At 34.5% G+C, this 8,062-nt stretch overlaps 1 pseudogene; it reads left to right on the forward strand.

Annotated features, from left to right (window-relative positions):
- Positions 1–690, forward strand: part of LOC109239282 — a 1,028-nt pseudogene extending 338 nt beyond the window's left edge.

Consider the following 8,062-nt stretch of genomic DNA (forward strand, 5'->3'; position numbering starts at 1 on the left):
ATAAAAAAAAAAAAAAAAAAGAGGAAGAAAAATAGCTTCTTTAGGCGGAAGCCATTTCCTCTAGGGAATAATGTTACCTATCTTAACTTTTAACTTTCTTCTATTTGCTCCAATTAACCTTTAGACGTTATTATTTTTAGCACTCAAAAATTTAATCAAAGTAAACGATCTATCAATTTTTAATATTATTATTATTATCAGTCTTTAATGTATGTTATCCGTAGTATATCTTTCATTGACCAATCAAATATTAGAAAATATTTTCCAAATATTTTGCAAAACAAAACTTTTTCATGAAAAACTGCTTCAGTCATACCAATCATAGTATAATCAAATCTATAATTTTTTTCATGAATGTTTATATGTTTTATGAGGAATTGTACTATTGAACTAGGAGTAACATATATTGTATTTTTGAATTTTAATGATTATAGATGGAAAAGAAATGATTGTTAAGGAAGTGATTGAAGCATTCGATCCTCAAAAGAAATCAATTACTTGGAAAGTGATTGAAGGAGATTTGTTAGAGTTGTATAATTACTTCACTATTATCACATCCAGTGAAGATAGTGGACTACATGGACAATTGTGTACGAGAAGAAAACTGAAGACATCCCTGAGCCCTTCGCCTTCATGGGTGTAGTCCTTGATTTGACCAAAGATATAGATGCCCACCTTCTCATGAAATAAATATATATATATATATATATATATATATATATANTATATATATATATATATATAGTGCGTGAAAAAAATAATGTTGTGTGATGTATACCAGTCTCCTTCTATGGATGTATTTACAATGATCAGTATAATTAAGAGATTATGAGAATTTCAAGTTCGGCTATGTTGAAGGAATTTCTAGCGTCTCCACCATAATGTCGTACGTTTTCGAATACCATACAAGCATATGATTTAGTCTACCTCTTTGGGTTATATATGTAGTGTTGTCACGACCAAAAATCACAAGGATTTGTGTCACGACCCGAAATTTTAACCTTGGGATCGTGATGGCTCTTAACATCTACTTTCTAGGCAAGCCGACGTTAGATCATTAACTAGCTATTTTAGAATTTAAAATAACATAACAGTAATAATTAACGATTAACAAAACTGAATTACATAAGATAAATCCATATCATAATACGGTCTAATCTAATCCCAAAAAAATGGTGTCACCAGTACATGAGCAACTAGAATACTATAAAGTGTGGTCTGAATGAGATATAACTATTTGAAAAAAGATAAACAGTAAATATAGAGTAGAAAGGGTACTTCAAGGGCTGCGAACGCCAGCAGCTCTACCTCAAGTCTCTTGCGGTAAGTCGATCTGGACAAGAACTCCTCTACACGCTGTTGGGACTAACACGGGTATCTGCACAAGAAGTCCAGAAGTGTAGCATGATTACAACCGACCCCATGTACTTTGTATGTGCCGAGCCTAACCTCAACAAAATAGTGACAAGGCTATGACAAAACACTCACAATAAACCTGTACGAATAATAATTATAGAATACAGAAATATAGATAAATTAGTAACTCATATAAATGGACCCAAAGGTCATCTACCAGAGGGCCCCAAAATAACATAATCTCAAATCTGATATCACAATACTGAGAATAAACTCTACAACTACAACCAACTACAACACATCAAATCCATCGCGCGCGCAACTCGATCCCATGTTTCAACACAATATCTTTTACAGCGTACAATTCATTTCCAATATCATATCATATTATTTTTTCATGTTGTGCCGTGCAACCCGATCCCCCAATATCAATTTTTTTCAGTACCGTTGCGGCGCACATCCCTATCAATATCAATTATCAACATAAACAACTTAACACCATTATTTACGAAATATCAACATAAAAGAGAAATGAAATGTGCGAAACAATAAGGAACAACCAGTACAAACGGAGAATAGCCAATACTTCATAATCCCCAAACCTTGGCAAAATATTAATACTGAAATATCTAATGACTCACATAAACGAGATGACATGATAAAGTGCTTCAAGTAGTATAAGAACAGTAAAAACAAGTAGAACATAAGTCAACAAAAATATACAATTAAGACAACTAAAAGCATGTAGCAGTGACAAGTGTGGATTTTGACCACTTATTAGCACCATTTTGCTTTTGTTTTAGCCCGAAAGTATTGACTTATATTCCCAAAACTAATGAAATTGTGCAAATTGCAGAGATGTTGGAAGTTTGGTCTCCCATGATGAAATCCGACTCAAAAAGGAGTGTTCTGAATTACAAGGCAATAAAGGGCGTGGAATTAAAGAAGTGCGGTCCACAGAATTCCATCGGCGACCGCAAACCAAGTGAAAGCACACAATAGAACTTTGGCCAATGTGCGGACCGCATATAAGCATTGAGCTGCTGTAGCCGTTATATTTTGCCATTTTAGGAAGAATGTGATTATTTAGTGTTTAAACATTGTATTTTATTATTTTAATATTTAGTTATGAGTTTATTTAGCATTTCTTCTTTATTTTATTCAATTCCCACTATGAGTAGCTAGATGTTTACTAGGGTTGTGACCCAACTCTAGTGTGTAAACCTTATGGGTACTTAATTTAATGCTTGTTTATGATTATGTGTTGATTATTTAACTTAGTTTATGCTTCAATTTTAGAATTAACGGTTGCAAACATTGATTCATACCTTTTTGATTTAGTCTCTACTTGATAAAGAGAGGCCTAGTCTAGGATAACTTGACTAACAATGAATTCGTTTAATTGAGAGTTTGATTAGCCTACTTAAAGGGTTCAAACTAGAGGACCCGACTTGAGCTCATATCAACTATTTTGTTTGATACCCGTTTGAATTTGAGAAAGTTGAATTGGGCAGAATCACTCTTTGACCGAAAGGTATTGAGTAGGTAACATAGAATTGGGAGCTATAATACACCCCAATCAATAAACTAGGTATTAACGTATCTAACCCATTAGGCAAACACCTAGGTTACTATCACATCCCTAGGCTTTTTAACTATTTGGAAAAATACCAAAAATATTCATTCGCTTCTAGTTTCTTTTCTTAGCTTATAATTGTTAAAGTAAAAGTAGAACTAGAAATCTAAACCGTTTGTGGAAGTGAAAATTCAGTTAATTCATTCAATTTCGTCAAGTGTATACTCCTAACGCCCGTTATAACTCCCTGTGGAAATCGACCCCGACTCTTGTTGGGTACTATTCTTCCAACGATCGTTTCCACTCACTATTGAGTACGGATTGGATGTGGATCAAGTAGGTAAGAAGATATTGATTAAGAAATGTGCAGATCGAAACAAGTGACAACTAAATAAAAAATAACAAGTAAAACATGAATAACAAGTGAGAACATGTAGAAACTAAAGCATGTAAAAAGAGATAAAATAGAACAAATGAAGACATGAAAGTAAATAGCCCAGTCCCGCATGCTTTAACCTCATGACAGCGCATATACACTCGTCACCTCACATATACGCCATTCACCATATAACTCACACATCAAATAGACCAACAAGTCCTAATTCCTTCAATTAAAAGTTAGACACGCAAAAACTTGTTGCTCCCAAACGCACACGCAAGTATACGTGGTCGACAAGTAATATAGGATTGTAAGTCCAAATATCGTACCCACAGGGACTTGTGATTAACTATCAACTAAATTAAACCAAATAATTAATCTATTCAAGTGAATCCCAATGTATGAATATTTCACTAAAATTATTCTAGAGTAATAAATTAAGAAACAAAGGAAACAAATTGACGAACTTAGACACGAATTCAATGGGAGACAATATTCTAGAGCTATGAGTTAGCTAACAATCCTATTGAGTTTTCTACCTAAATTGTCTAATTAATTTATCTAATTTATTGATTGACGGGGTTAATATTGCTCGTAGCCTTCTCCCGAAGTACAACTCGCCTATTCAAGCTAACCTAACGCCTATATTCCTATGGAATTAGGATTAACAAGAACGCATTTATAATTCCTGTATAATAACCAAGCAAGCCAATTAGGTATATTCCTATCCTAACCGCAAATCCGCCCCATTTAAGATTTTGCTCTACTCAATCTTATATGTAATCTAGAATTCCCTCTCCCAAGTTCAATCCTAGACTCGTAGATAGTATTCAATTGGTGATCAAGCAATCAAATAATTAAGCGCAATATTGAATAAATAAACCAATATGATAAAATAATAAGAACAATTCAAGCTTCAAACTACAACGTTCATGTAGCACCCAAAACTCTAGAACTAATAAACTCTGAGATTAAAGAAAGAGAAAAGAAGAAAAACTAGTTAGAAGCCTCCTCCAAGCGTGGTGTGTGTTCCTCCACGTGAATTTTCCTTCAAAGTATGTTAGATCCCCTCCAAATTAGGTTTAGAACTCCTTAAATACAAGTTGGAACTGTGTAGGGCCGAAATAACCTTGTCCCGAATGAAATAAGAAAACCACTGCAACACAGCGTCCATGCCAGCGCTAGGTGCTGGTCCTGGCGCTGAAAACAGTGACTTTTCCACCTCCAATTCCTTAGGTACGTTTTTGTTTGCCTTGTATAATTCTTTGCTTTGCATGTATTTCCTTTGTATTTTTGTCTTGCATTTGGGGGGACAAAGACCAAAGGGTGTCCCCCCTTGTCTTCTTCTTTTATATATTTTTTTTTCTTTTTCTTTTCTTTCGCGTTTTATTCAATTTTGCTCCAAATCTCTTGATCTTCACACCGCATTATTCCTACACGGTTAAAATATAATATTAAGCACAAAATAATATAATTAACACTCAAATGAAGATTAAAAATACTAGAATGTGAGGCAACAATGAGTGAATATATGCATATTTGGCCGAACATCAACACCCCACACTTAGACTCTTTCTCGTCCTCGAGTAAGCATTAAAACCAATTATAACAAATCAAGCCTAGAAACACCAACACTTTGGTAGATACTAACAATTAGGCCCTATAGCAACTCAAACCATAAGATATACACTTCCTCATCACCATGCAAGATATACAAGTCACAACAAACAACAACTTTCTAACATCCTATCCTTAGAGAGGAACTCTAACTCACCAAATTTAAGCTCGCTCACCTACTCTGTCAAATAAAACTAATAACATCACCTATCTATCATGAAACAAGTGCCCTCACAAGCATAAATAGTCCATACACTCAAAAGAAAGAATATAATTTAAGGACTTAGCATCAAAAAATAACTCTCGCACTCACAAACGAATTCACATGTATGCACAAAGAACCATAGGCTTTCCCATTAAGTACATCTCTACTAATTAAGTGTGCTCGAATAGAATCAAATAGGACTTTAACGGGTTGTAATGTTGGCTAAGGGACGGGTAGGAGAACTATATAATAGTGACTTACACTTCCCTAAGCACTTTGCACTTTTAGACTTCTTCACCCATTATTTTCTGCTCTTCACTTTATTTTTCAGCCCTCTCTTCATCTATTGTTTCACAAGTATTTCCCTCATATCAAGAACGTTTCTTTTTTTTTTTCAAAACAATTTTTATTTCATTTTCTATTTTTTCATGTCACATTCTTTTCACGAAGGCCTTTTAATCACCTCAGCTATCATTGGTCACCATTTTTTACTTAACCATCCCATTCTTTAAATTTATCAATTACTATCACGGTCTAAGCAACAGTGCTCAAGGAAGCAGGGTGCAAAAATTAGGGATTCAAACAAAAGGATCAAGGTAAAAATACGGCTTCCAAACACAAGGCTACAGGCTCAAAGGGCTAACTAGTGGTACAATATATAAAAAGGCTAAAATTCACAAGACATATCAAAGAAAGCCTATTATCATCTTCTAAACAGAGCAACACTTTTATTTCGCTTCAATAACAGCAGGGCAAGTTCTAGACTAAGATGCAAAATATGGAATATATGTAAGAAATCCTCACCTCACATGGCACAAGTATCAATCAAGATGGATCAATTCTACTCTAAGAAAGACAGGACCATAACGAACGACAAAATAAGAATAAGCTATATATAGAGTCACAACCCTGAGCTTAGGTATCAGAAAGTCTGATATTTTATTCATTACTCAAGCACTCAGAGGAAAGTACTACTCAAGCTTAGGACTAAATATGCTAGTACCATACAAGTCACAAAGCTTTTTCTTCTCCCTCTTTTTCTACTCCTAAAAAAAATCTAATCCTAAAAAAAAATAAAAAAAATAAAAATTACCCGGTTCAAGTTACATCCCCTGGAAAAGAACCGATGCACAAAGAAAAACCAAGGGGGATTATTACCTAACTAAAACTAACTAGAACAAAAAGAAAATACTTTTAGAGTTTTTTATTTTATTGGACCTTAATCCCTCAAGAAAGCTGTCCACAAAATCCATCATCAGGAAAAGTCCTAATTTTCTGATTTTTTTCTTTTTTTTTCCATTTTTTTAACAAAAAAATTACTAAACTAAGAACGAGTACTCCAACTAAACTAAGATAGCACAGAAAATCACCCAGACAATCTCATCACCCCACACTTAACATTGTGCAATGTCCTCAATGCACACTGAAAATAATAATAGGGTAAAAGAGACTCCCTAGTAGGTCAAAGGCCGAAGAATTAGCAGCTCACGGGATACTCAGACTTCTCCCAGGTATGATCCCTTGTGTGGGTACCTCACAAATAGTTTCAACCACCTGCTCGCTTTTGCACATTTTCTATTGCTTTGCTCCCTATGCTCAAAATCCTACAAAATAAAAGAACACTACAAAAATAATACAATAAGAAAAAAATCAAAAATAAAAGAAAGCAGTAAAGCTGGGTCGCCTCCCAACAAGCGCCTAATTTAACATCGCGGCACGGCGTGAACCACTTTTTTGCCTCCACCTTGAACTTATGAATTGTACCCCCAACATGGCATCCAGTCTACGGCTATGCTCCAGTGGTGGGGCTACAATGATAACAAGGCCAAGTAATAATTTTTTCACTCTGCACTTCTTGGCCTTTAGATGAGGAATGTAATTTTTGCTTTTTGGCACAACAAATTTAAGAATATAGGCACTCTCATCCTCACTCTTTGACTCCCTCATAGGCTCAGATGGCTCAATTACTATCTTACTATCTAAACACATTGTGGAAAAATAATTGGAATGAGGTCTAATGCGCCCTAACTCATGAATCTTACTACTATTTGCATCCTTATATTTACACACACTCAAGTCTCCCAAGGTAATGTTATCTACTCCCTCATATGACTCTAGATCCCTCTTCTCAACATTGGCATCCTCAAGAAAAATATGGTCTAATGATTGGTATTCTCGTTTTAGCTCCTCAATTTGGTCTAGAAGATTTTTTTAGCTTCACACAACTCATTATTAAATTGTTGGGCGTTACATGCATCAACCTTTGCACTCATATCTGCATCCAAGTTCCGCACAGCCAAGCTAAACCTGTCAATTTCTTGTGCAAGATCAACTCTCTCCTTAGACCAATCATTTAGCAACATTGTTAGCAAACAACGCCGTTGCGCATATTCTATTAATCGATAATATTCATCACAATACCAACCCTTACTCCTATATTTAAATTCAAACTTCCAAGATGTCAGGTCATGACAAGCCCAAAAATACGGGCCATAAAAATTTTCCGTCAACCATGTGTGTTCATCAATAACCTTATCTCTATATGCTTCATCCCCAGATGTCATGCTGAGAGAACTAGAAACACACTAAGAGAAAAATCAATCAAATAGTTATAAAATTAAAAATATTTACAAAGAAAAAAAAATAAAACTTGTAAAGATAATAGTAAAAGTCTAATTTAGTAGAATAGTTAATTTTTAAGTCCCCGGCAACGGTGCCAAAAACTTATTGCACCCAAACGCACACGCAAGTATACGTGGTCGACAAGTAATATAGGATTGTAAGTCCAGATATCGTACCCACAGGGACTTGTGATTAACTATCAACTAAATTATACCAAATAATTAATCTATTCAAGTGAATCCCAACGTATGAATATTTCACTAAAATTAATCTAGAGTAACAAATTAAGAAACAAAGGAAACAAATT

This window comes from Nicotiana attenuata, chromosome 1, assembly GCF_001879085.1.
Source record: "Nicotiana attenuata strain UT chromosome 1, NIATTr2, whole genome shotgun sequence".
Lineage (NCBI taxonomy): Eukaryota > Viridiplantae > Streptophyta > Magnoliopsida > Solanales > Solanaceae > Nicotiana > Nicotiana attenuata.